Below are 11,587 nucleotides of genomic sequence, written 5' to 3'. Positions count from 1 at the left end.
GGCAGGTTTTACTTTGGACAGCCCTGGCACCGGTGCTGGATTACCCTGAAATCCAGAAGCCCTCTGCTTAAAGCACAGGTAGTGGGATGGAGGATCAGCTCTACCTGCCCCAGGGCCTTCTGCCACTCCCCACAAGTGGATTTTATTCCTAACGGTATGCTTGCCACAGGACCATGTTCCCCACGTCAGGGTTATTGGGGGAAGACAAGGAGGTTTACGTGTGCATGGAATGCTATTTTCAAGCAGCCCTCGGCCATCCTGATGGCTGCCAGATGCAGGAGCTGGAGAGGAAAGATGCCGTGGGACCTCGCCGCCTGCAACCACAGCCCCACAGCGGGTGCCCGGAGCCAGCCCCTGCCCTGCAGCTCTGCAGCCAAAGGAAGAGCTTGCACAAGGACCGCAGGCGCAGGGTTCAGGGAGCCAGGGGCTGCTTGCGGCGGATAAGGGCATGCACGTGTGTAGAAGTAAGTAGAGAGAGAGTAGGACCCTTGGCAGCACCTTGTTCTCCAACCCCAGAGACACGTGGCACAAGGGAGAACAAAACCGAGGCAAACTGGAGCCCCACCAGCCCCTTCTCCCCAGTGCTCACGGCCGTCCAAGGGGAAGAGGTGGGGGGATTGCACTGCGGCAGTCTGGAGAGCACAAGTGGGCACATGCAGGCTGGAGGGCATCAGAGGGATGACCTACCTACCCCCTCCCCAACTCGTACACGCCAGACCCAAAGCTCAGGGAGCGGAGGAAGAGGAGGCGAGCAGGGAGGGCTCTTCCTGGAAGGCCATGGGCAGAGCTTGAACCGCGGGAGCTGCACGCTTGCTATCACCCTGATGGACACCCGAGCACCCAGCTGCCGGCAGCGGGGCCAGAGCGATGCCCTGCCCCTGATGGGGGAGAAATAAATACAGGGAGGTCCCCCTCCACCTGGAGATGCAGCTGCAGTGCAGAAACCGCCCCCAAATACAGCATTAGGCTCCCGGTGTTTTTGTGGAGCTAAGACATAGGCAGCCCCCGGCAGGGCTCTCACTCGAGCCGGCCGGCTCAGGTAGCAAAAGGGGGACAGAAAAGTGTTGCCTCTCGCAGCAGGTAAGCGCGACAGCATCCATTCACATGCTGCCACTGTGTTTCTGGGCAGATAGCAACAGTGGTCCAGATACTCAAATAGCTTCCTGCCAAGGCTAGAGAAAGAGAATTACTGCAAATACCGCTATTTCTGGTCAGTCTGAGAAATACCATCCTTCCAGTCACTCCTGCCCTGTGGCAGGACCGCCTTTTAAAGAGAGGCCGGGGCAGCAGCATGTATAATGCTCTCCTCATGACAATCTTGCATTTACAGCCAGAAACTATTGAAACTAATGAAGGCTATTTACATCCAAGGTACAAGAAATGTTGCAGACAGAGCCCTGCAATTTGAGGAGAGATGGCTCTATAATCACCATGAAGGATTTAAACAAACAAACAGAAAGAATACCATACCACTAAGAATATCAAATAACAACAGAGAGAAAAAAAAAACACAGCATCACTAACAGCAGCAGCAGTTTTTCTGCATAAAGGAGCAGCCGTAGAGTCACAGATTAATTTCTCAGCACACGCTAAGGAGACAGGCCAGAGGGCTGGGAGAGCTGGGTCCTGGTCTGCCTTTCCCACGCTCTGCTGCATCACCTTGGACAAGCCACTGGCCATCCTTTCGCACCATGCTCCGATACAAGAAGCCTAGAATATGCAACACTGCAGTCACACCTGCCTCCCTCCTCCCAAAATGATGCACAGTGCTACCTATGCCAAATGGCCGTGCTTGGGAGGAGAAACTACAGCTTCCCCAACCTTAAAAGTCCTGCTAAATCCAGCTCGAGTCTTACCCAGTTCTTGCAGGCTCTCAGAGGTGGGCTGATGCTCACAGTGCGTTCATGTCTTGCCCGGGCCACGGAGAGGAGAGGGTCTGAGGATGCTTTTGGGGATGTTGTGGTGACAAATTAAAGGGAAATGGAAGTAAGAAAAAGAGGGAGTCCAGGTGATTTTAAGGGTCATCTTCTTTCAAAGCACTACCATGTGTCTTACATCACAAGTGTTTCGAATGAGACTCCAGCACCTGATTTCATTTGACCAGGGTTTTGTTACAGAGCTTATCCAGCTTTGTAACAAAAGGGCAGACCACTGGAAAAAAATCAATAAAAGCTAAGTTTGAATTGCAGCCTCTTACAGAGTGATGTTTAGGTTGAGCTGCTGTCCACTGCATGCAGGTAAGAAGCATTGTATTGTTCCCACATAGCTCTGCTGTCAGCACTACAAGACTCTTGCTGGGCTGACATTAGTGCTTCTGTCTATTAAGCCCTGGACTTTGGCACATATTCTAGTTTTCCTTCATTATTGGTCGCAGACCAGATCAGTCTCTCTGTGAACCGAGAAAGGGATGTGCCTGTTCATACCTCTGAGTTTTGTGTGAAATTTCAGTGTAGTCTTAGCACAGCAAGTTTGTGGGTACCCGACCAGCCTCTCAAAGAGCTATGCCTGCAGTGCCTGGGACACAGGGTACAGATATGTGTATTAGGGCTCTCCCAGCCTGCTTTAGGGTGTATTTTAACTACTGACTATTGCCAAAATGGCTATTTGTCTTCTGAGATGCTTCACATTCAGAAAAACACCTCCAGACCCCAGTGCCTTCCTGTTTACTAACCACAGGTTATGCAGAGCTCAGTGAGCTCTGGGTTTGGATGCTAGCATGTTTTTCATAAATTACATGTATTTTGGATGTAAACAGTGACTATTTGTTGAAGCATTGTTTTCATGTTTTGGTTGTAGGCTGAAGGTTCAAAGAGATTCAATTTGAGAACACCAAGAGTGGCCCTTGCTGTGGTTTCCTAAGTAAAAGGGGAAAGTTAAATACTGTAACACAAACAGGGATGTGGTCCTCCACTTTGCATGGAAAAACTGCTCTCATTAAACCCTAGCAAACGAAAGCAACCAGCTGCTACAGCTTCTCCATGCTGCGATCATGTTAATGCCCAGGCTGCCTGATGAGGTTGCTGCCACCTCCATGTCCTGACTGCCCTCACATCCCGACCCCTGTCACATCCCAACCTTTGCCAGTCCAGCTCGCCCCGTGGCTGTTGCACACAGAGCAGGGATCATCTCAGGTCTTTGCTCGTGTTTTGGAGTTTTTTTTAACAGTCCTTGAAGTACTTTAATTTGCCAGAGGGTTGGTACCCGTGTTTTCAGGTGTTGCTGTCCCCTTGTCATAGACTCCAAGTCTGTGCATATCATGGGGTTTGACTTTGTCAGCTCTGATGTCTCTGACTGCTGTGCCTCAGGTTCCCCTCTCTCAGTGCCTGGAGGAACCTAACTGAAGCCATTTTCAAATAAGTTCTTGTGTTGCAGCAGCTCCAAGAGGCATAATAAAGACTGGGGCCTTTCTGCATGGGAGCTTTCACAGGATCACTAAGAGCCCTTTAACACAAGGACAGCGCCTGAGTGCAGGCTGCCTTATCCGACAAACTCACCAGGGCAATATTTGATGGGGTCAGCCTCCTTCTATCAGCAGCGTGCTTTGCACCATGCTTACAGGGACAGCCGCCGTCAGTTCCAGTTCCAGCTGGGTGCACAGGCAGAGAGCTCGGGCTCTGCACCGAATACATGTTGCCTGTGTACCTATAGAGAGTGATGGAGGAAAATACAACCTAGGTCTGGCTAGATCGGTACATGCATTATATAATGTATATCGTATGCATATTGCATATGATCATCATCACTTATTAAAACCTTCAGCAAGACCCAAGATGCCTTTGCTGAATCAGCAGGGATGCTTTGGGAGCATGTGGTGCCACAGAGGGAGCAGCTCCTAAGGGCACACAGCTGCAGCATTGGCTCAGACCGCTGCTACACCCAAGGTGGGCTCGGCCAGCTGGAGCGGGATTTCTGCCCCTGCTCCACTCCCACCATTGCTGTGGGCTGAGCAGAAAAGCCTCCAGGCACTGTCGAAGGGCTCTGACCCCGGAGCAAGCTTCCCCGGCTCCTCATGGGGCCAGAAGCTTGCCCAAAGTCAACACGCTGCGTGGAGGTCCCAGGGGCAGCAGCAAGCATCCTCCCATCCTGCTGCAAGGTTAAAGAGTGTCACGGCTAGATTTATGCTTTCCCGTTGTGCGGGTGCCCTTTCTCAGTTTCTGTCAGGCACCAGGAGGGGAAGACAGTCTGTTGCCGTCTTTTTTTGGTCGTTAATGTTGGATGCGAGTTCCCTGAAGCCATATACTGAGCATCTGGCACCGCCACCCCCTGCGCGCTGGCACTTCATCATCCCAAACCAGGGGATGCTGTTAGCAATCTGCATGGCTGTAGCACTCAGGTGAAGCGGGGCGCAAGTTTCTTGTGCACCTGCCCCCCCCACCCCCCCCAAGTGGCTCCTCATCACCCCAGAAGTCATCTTGGGTGGCTGGAAAGGCTCTGGCGGCTTTCCAGCTGTTTAGATCAGAATCTCCTCCGTTACTCTGAGGTTTTGCTGGGGGTTTGCATTGTGTTAAGCTTGAGGAAGCACAATGAAACTGAAGATCTTTCTATGCCAGGCTCCTGCCCTAAAGTACTTAGTCTCTAGGGAATGGAGAGCAGACAAAGGAGAAGGAAGAGGGTACAATGTCTGAGCAAAAGATCAAGCTGATGAGAGAATATATTATTCATTAAGTTTATCTCCAGGACAAGTAACAGAGGGAGTGTGGGAACAGAACTTACAATGGTCTTAGGTACAGTTTTAAAAGATTTATATAGCCATTTTTGTCTCCACACAAAGCTGTTTACTCAGCCTAGTCACCATTTTTGAAAGTGGGTATATTCATATGTTCCCACTGGTTTCACTGGTGACAACGGGACGTGCATGTGATGATGTGAGTGCATGCACCTCCTCCAGACCTGGAGCTCCCCTGAGCCAAAGGAGTTCTCTCTACAGATTTTGCCCCCTCTTTGGCTTTAACTGTCCGTTGACTAAGGGGAAAAAACAGGACAGAGATTCCCAAGCTGCACTGTGGCAGCCAACATTTTAAAAAATCCTTTTGGCAGGGTTTGGGATACTTGCTGCCTATTGCAATGCCCATGGAGAGGGCTGCGGGGGTCTGAGTTTGTTTCTGAAGTTGGTGGTAGCTGGTGTCTCTCCATGAGACCTGCCTGTTAAATGGGCTCAGGACATTTCTCTCTGGTGGCGCAGATGCCAGAAATTCATCTGCATGCTGCCTTTCCCAACCTGCCAACTTTTCTCTTATTGCTGCTTTTAATACTAGCCAAATCGGCTCAGAGGAGCTCACAGAAGACCTCCGAGCTGTACATTCACACTGCAGGGCTCCTGCTGACTTTTGGAGGGTGTCTCCTGTCCCCAGACTGCTGGAGGACTCGTAGGACACTGTGCTAAATGCACTGGAGTGGGAAGGAGCTGGGGAACACCAGTCCAGCTCAAGGACCTGGGCTTCCAGCACAGAGATGAGAATTAAGTGGCTAGTGCCAAGAGCATCCCCCTCCCAGAAGTACCACGCTTCAGCCCATGTGCAGCTTTGGCTTCTGGCATCATTTACACGCCCTGGGTTTTCTTTCCCCCTGCAAACCCTCCATTCAAGCCCTCATTTGGGAAGCAAAGCAGAGTGAACCAACCCTGTGAGGGGCTGGTGGCTGCAGAGCTACCCCGTATTTCAAAGTGGGTGCTAAAACCCCTCTGCTCAAAACTGAGCAGGCAGCCAGTGAAACAAATCCTCCCCAGCTCGAGCCTCCGCAATCGCTTTGTAACTCCCTCGCTGCCCCAAGTAGAAGCAACTCTGCACTGTCACACAAAATTAAACTTTCTCTTTATTCTCCAGTCTAATCTCTCCCTCTGCAATATGATCCTGAGGTTTAATCTGATTATGATCCTTCATATCACACTATAACAAATGGCCCCAGCTGCCAAGCTAAGCAGTTTAATGAGATACCGTGTTGTCTATCAAACAAAAGGTGGAGGAGATACTGCAGACAAAGGCATTGCTTGCTCAGTCCCATCCCTGGGACGTGGTGCACAGGCTGCAAAGAAACGCTCGTGCAACTAATGTTGTGCCTCTTAAAGACCAGCGCACCTGGGAAAGGAAGAAAACCTGCCTTTCTGCAGGAGTTTTGATGAAGAACTGTGCTTTACCAGGCAGGGTTGGTGGATGCTGCATGACCGACAGCCCTGAGATACAACACAACGTTTGCTGGCCATGGGGGTCTGAACGCAAACTGCAGAAAATGCAGTTTGTCTTTGTTCAGATGTTATTACATCTGATCTAAACATAAGAGCCCAAGACATATCACCTGGTGAATCAATATCGTTTGTTAATCCAAATGCAATCAGATGCATTTTTTTTATTCCTGCCTAGATAAGACCCACCCTTCCCCCTCAGATCTGCAGCCATAACGTAATTCCCTCTCAGCGGCTAATGGCATTCATAAATTACACTCAAGACCTATTGTTCATTTAATCCTTTTTGCTGCTATTAGCTCTGGTCACTGATCTGTTGCCTCTCCAGTCTACAGTATTTTAATGACACAGCTAGAAAATAGCCAAACTCTTCAGCTTAGTGGCAAAAAAACAGATTTGTGTTACAAGCAGGGACGGTGTCTACCACTGACTGGAGGGGAAGAAGAGGGGGAGAAGCACAGCCCAAAGAAAGCTGTCGTCTGGGGAGGGCAGAGAGGAACACGCTGAAACAGACTCATTGATTCTGGCCTGAGCTGGGATCTCACGGAGATGATGAATCTGTTGGCTCACAGCCTTGGGAATTTGGTTCATTTCCAAGACAACCGGACCATGGCAAGCCTTTCAACCAGCCTAACCCGGTTTCCCAAAGGAAATCATTGACGATAGTCGCTCCTCCTTTGAAGTAGCAGTTATTTTTTAAGGGAACTTGACCTTTGGGTGGTCTTTTCTCTTCAGCACAGGGGATGTGCTGCATGGATTAGTATTATCTATGTGACGTGCCATTACAGGAGATACTAATGAGACCCCATCTGGAACGCTGCAAACCACCCTGGTTATCCATGCTGAGATGGAAAAGGTGCAAAGCAGGTCTGGAACAGAGGTTTTATCAGAGAAAAAGAGACCATAAGAGTTTGGTGTATCTGGTCATACTCAGCTAAAGCCAAGGGAGCTTATTATTACCCTTGTGATGGTTGCATGGACAGCAACCCCTCCGGAGGGAGAACAGCAGCTTGAGTCTGTATTGGTACAAACCAGACAAAGCTGGCTGTGAACAGACGTAGGCTGAAAGTTCAAAGAAAGCTCCTAATGATCTGTGCGGGTCCAAACCAGTCCGAAACACCCTGAAGAGCGGGGTGGCAAAGTATCTAACTAACTTTGAAACAGCTCTTGGCTCATTTGGGGGAAAGGACCAGAAAGAGCAGTGGATGGATTTGGTGGCTGATGAGGTCCCTCCTGGCCCTGTGTCCTTACCCTTTTAAAAGGGGATCACAGGAATTCACCACTTGATGTTCATTTCCTTAAAAATTCTTTTTGTGAGGGATTTTTTTTTATTTCCCCTGAGCTGCGTTTTCTTTTCAGCTCATTACTAGCTTGGAACCAGAATTCCATAATCTCTCTTGAATTAATAAACTCCTTACAGTGCACGCAACCTCGCCCCTCAGGCCCCCCAGCCGTGTTAGTGACAATATTGGCATCGGAAGAGGCTATGACCTGGCCTTTGCTGCTGGGATGCAGTACAGAAGCAGATGGGTCTAAGGCTGCCTGTGGTTGTGGCAGAAGGGGTTTGGCTGTTTGGGTTGCTGGATAACAAATGGTAGCCATCTCCTCCAAGGCAACAGCAAAAACTAATAGGCCAGATGCAACTGGGCCATGGCTTGGGATCAGGCTCTGGACCACCCCGCATGTGAAGTGGTGCCCTGCCAGGCTGAAGGAGGCTTGATGCACGTTTCTCTGAACTGTTGGCCTGTGTAGCTGCCTGATTCCAAGAGTGGCTTCTGTAAGAAAGGAAACAAGAAGATAGTTAGCTTTTTAATCCAGAGAACCTCAAGTTGCACAAACCAGAGTTGTGCAGTTGGTAATTACCACCACCCAGGGGAGCCTGAGAAGATGCCATTCTTTTTTCTAATTACTACAAAGCCTTTCAATCTGATTAATTCTTTCCTTGATGCATTTCCTTGTAATTATTTGTGAGGATGCTAAGGGTAAATTAGAGAATCTTTCCTGTGGAAAATACATTCTGCACTCTCCACAGGCCTGGTCTCTGGTAGCATCTGTACATTCCTCATCACCCATCCAGGAGATGCTTTCAAAACCAGGCTCGGATCCTGTCCTTTCTTTCAGACCAAAGGCGTTGCTTGGAGCAGAACTGACAAATACCTGTGTCATGAGAAAAGCATTCTCCATTTCTTTGTGCTGCAACACAAAGGCTAAAATACATTTTATTACAATTACATTTATTACAATACATTATTAGAGTGGATATTAGGAAGTCTAGAGAAGAGGAGGCTGAGGGGAGACCTTATCGCTCTCTACAATTACCTGAAAGGGGGTTGTGGTGAGGTGGGTGCTGACCTCTTCTCCCAAGTGACTAGCGACAGGACAAGAGGAAATGGCCTCAAGTTGCGCCAGGGGAGGTTTAGGCTGGATATTAGGAAAAATTTCTTTACTGAGAGAGTGGTGAAACACTGGAGGAGGCTGCCCAGGGAGGAGGTGGAGTCACCATCACTGGAGGTGTTCAAGGAACGTGTGGACGTGGCATTGCAGGTCATGGTTTAGTGGGCATGGTGGGGTTGGTTGATGGTTGGACTTGATGATCTTATAGGTCTTTTCCAACCTTAATGATTCTGTGATTTGCTACCTGGAGTTGTTTAATTTTCTTTGAAACTGCGGATCTTCCTCCAGCCAGAGAAGTCAGACCCCAAAGAGATCAAGGGCATCACACGCATCCTATGGTGATGCTGGGGAGTTGCATGCACACGTGGCAGAGGTTGGCCTGATAGGGCAAGTGGCATCTCACCATGTTTTGAACATTGGTGGTGTGTCACTGTCTCATGTGACATTGCAAGGGCCTCGGATGAGAGTCCTAGGGGGAAATACTACTACTACTACGTTTATCCTTAAAAACACCAATCCTAGCATTGGTAGGGAGAGAAACATTTAGGGTGAAGGCAGAATTAGCCTGTTATCTCGCCTATCATTGTCCGTGCTCCAGTTTTGCTCAGAGGGGCCAGGCTGCTCCCGCTGGGAACGTCGTTTGCAAGGTGCTCTAACTTCATTGCTGGGCATCGCTCCAAACTAAAGATGGAGTATAAGAAGGGGGGTGGATGGTCTGTAATGGCCTCTGTGTACACCTGGGTCCTGCGACATAAAGAAGAGATGATGTGCACTCAGAAATGACCATTCCCACCAGAGCCAAAGGGGTGGCATCAGAAAACCTGTTCACAGAAAAATCTCTTGGGGTGGGGAGAAGGAGAAAAAGAGGGAGACAGAGGTGCTTGGGAGGTAGGCACACGTGGGAGTCCCAGTCACGTTTCCTTCTCACCAGGCCCATGGCCCAACCCCATGGAGAGAGGGCAGGACATGTGCTCTGATGGAGCAGAGTGCTGGCTATTCCCGCAAGTTCTCTCCTTCCCAGAACCCTGCCTGCACTTTGCTTGTCAGTGCTCTCCCCAAAACAAGGCTGTTGGGAATTACTGCAAGCCCATCTTTTGCTGCAGAAAGCAATAAATCCATAATCTGGCTCTTGGAGTGGTTCCCAGGGTTTAGAGACTTTTTACCTGAGTCTTGCTATTTATTAGAAAGCTCTCCCGTGGTCTCTTCTCTTCTCTCCTTTTTCGCAATATAATTCAGCATTAAATTAATCGAGTTCATTTGTCTCAGTTCAATGATAACTAACAAGATGCTGATTTTAAGAGCAAGTGAGATACTGGATCGTTGTGCGTGTTTGAGAGAGACATTGCCCTCTAGTGACTTAAAGGCAGACAGTGTAAAAGTACTGGAACATCAGGAGTTTTGTAGGGTTTTATATGGTGACAGAGGAACACATTTCAAATTGAAGTTTCTGATAGATGGAGCAATGGTGTCTGTGGTGAGGGCTGAGAATGCCCCGCAGCTGTAAGGAGGCCCTTAGCACCCACCATGAGCCATCCCAAAAGCACCCCTAGTTGCAATTAAGGCTCCAGGACATGACAGGACAGTGAGGACCACACAACCTCTCCTGCCCAGCCAGCAACAAGCTGAGGGTACCTTGAAAAACACCTTCAGTTAGCACTCAACCTGAGTGCCATCACCTTGTGCAAAGGCAACGGTGGCCCAAAGCTCAGCCGTGAGTCAGCTGAAATTCTCTCATAGCTGCTGTTTCATGTCTCCTGAACAGAAGGTTTCTGTAAACATTCATTGCACCCCATGTCTCGTCACAAAAATGCATTTTAATGTCTTCTTCTTTTGCTTATGCAAATGCTTTGGGGATGTCTGTTGTTCTTGAGTGCTGTGCTTCACATGCATGCAAGACAGTTCCCTTTTGGCCACTGTTTGCCCCTTCTTGTTTTAAAGACAATAATTCATTTAAGGAGAGAAAGCAAAACTGAGAGGTAAGCAAAAAGTCACAGCCAACCATAAAGAAATGATGAAAGTCAAGAATTCTCCTTCCTTCCCTGATAGAGCAAATACTCATGAAAGCAATTAAAAAGAGAGGGAGAATGAATGGTCATTCCTTCCAGATACTCTGAACAAAGATAGAGCTTTTGATTAAATTTAATGTACTTCAAGAAAGTCTGTATTTGTCAAGATGCTCACTTTTTTTAAAGAAAAATTAAAAATATGAAACGTAAAACTTATTCTGTAGCCAAAACACAATGTGATACCCTTTTTTGGAGGAAAACCTTGAGATAAGGGCACAATTTTGCAATCAGGCTGGATGTGTAAGTGAAAAGCTATTTGCAGAAAGTTTACTGTGATAAGAAAGTTTGACAAGTACGTTTGACAAAGTTTTTTACCAGAGACCTCCTGCACAACTCTCCCATCACCACAGAAAACTGCCTCACAACCCGCCCCCATGCAACCAGACCTGCACTAGATGATATAAGATAGTATGTAGTATACCCCACACCTGTCTCTGGGACGGAGTAATTTCTTGTATTCAACCACTTCAATGAACATGTAAGTTCTTTCTTCAAAGCCTTTTCCCCTCACCTTTTGCTAGTGGCCATCTGTGTCACGTCTTGCTGTTCTGGAGAAAAAGCTGGGGATTGTTCCTGTGCCTTTGCAGTCAGTAGTGACGTATCTTCCAGGGCAGATCTTTAGTTTTATGTGGTCATGATATTTCCTGCGGCAGTATATGCTAGCTGATGTGTTTGCCTGTGTACCAACAAGAAAAGAGAGAAAAAAATTGGTCAGACTTGGCTCAAAGCAGGAGTCCATCATCCTGTGCTTGCTTACTGGCTTTGCTGGTTCAGTCCTGGCTGTGAGAGGCTGCCGCCTTCCACCTCGTGGCTCTGCAGCACACGCTGCATGCCCGCAATTTCACTTCATAGCAGGCTGTGAACCGCAGCAACTGAGGACTCTGATACACAGCTGCAGCTCAGTTAAGATATCACCACTGAAACACTTTCCCCCCGAGCTACAAAGGGA

The sequence above is a fragment of the Gavia stellata genome, chromosome 1 (assembly GCF_030936135.1).
Source record: "Gavia stellata isolate bGavSte3 chromosome 1, bGavSte3.hap2, whole genome shotgun sequence".
Classification (NCBI taxonomy): Eukaryota; Metazoa; Chordata; class Aves; order Gaviiformes; family Gaviidae; genus Gavia; species Gavia stellata.
This window is presented reverse-complemented; position numbering follows the sequence as displayed.